The sequence below is a fragment of the Seriola lalandi genome, unplaced genomic scaffold, assembly GCF_002814215.2.
Source record: "Seriola lalandi dorsalis isolate HSWRI2012SDOR001 ecotype SW California unplaced genomic scaffold, Sedor1 jcf7180002054845, whole genome shotgun sequence".
Classification (NCBI taxonomy): domain Eukaryota; kingdom Metazoa; phylum Chordata; class Actinopteri; order Carangiformes; family Carangidae; genus Seriola; species Seriola lalandi.
Genome location: NW_019525398.1, coordinates 181,805 through 182,499, shown reverse-complemented (window position 1 = coordinate 182,499; position 695 = coordinate 181,805). Strand labels below are relative to the sequence as shown.

General features: G+C 46.3%; 1 protein-coding gene across 2 annotated transcripts in view; it reads right to left on the bottom strand.

Annotated features, from left to right (window-relative positions):
* The window catches only part of fer (fer (fps/fes related) tyrosine kinase), a 25,238-nt gene that overhangs the window by 9,595 nt on the left and 14,948 nt on the right, over window positions 1–695 (bottom strand). The window lies entirely within an intron of this gene.

Here is a 695-nt window from a genome sequence, read left to right as displayed (position 1 = left end):
GACACACACTGATGATGTCACATTACTCCTCCAGAATACTCCTACTGCAGAGACACACACTGATGATGTCATAGTACTCCTCCAGAATACTCCTACTGCAGAGACACACACTGATGATGTCACAGACACACACTGATGATGTCACATTACTCCTCCAGAATACTCCTACTGCAGAGACACACACTGATGATGTCATAGTACTCCTCCAGAATACTCCTACTGCAGAGACACACACTGATGATGTCACAGTACTCCTCCAGAATACTCCTACTGCAGAGACACACACTGATGATGTCACAGACACACACTGATGATGTCACAGTACTCCTCCAGAATACTCCTACTGCAGACACACTGATGATGTCACAGTACTCCTCCAGAATACTCCTACTGCAGAGACACACACTGATGATGTCACAGACACACACTGATGATGTCGAAGTACTCCTCCAGAATACTCCTACTGCAGAGACACACACTGATGATGTCACAGTACTCCTCCAGAATACTCCTACTGCAGAGACACACACTGATGATGTCACAGTACTCCTCCAGCATACTCCTACTGCAGAGACACACACTGATGATGTCATAGTACTCCTCCAGAATTCTCCTACTGCAGAGACACACACTGATGATGTCACAGTACTCCTCCAGAATACTCCTACTGCAGAGACACACACTGATGATGTCAC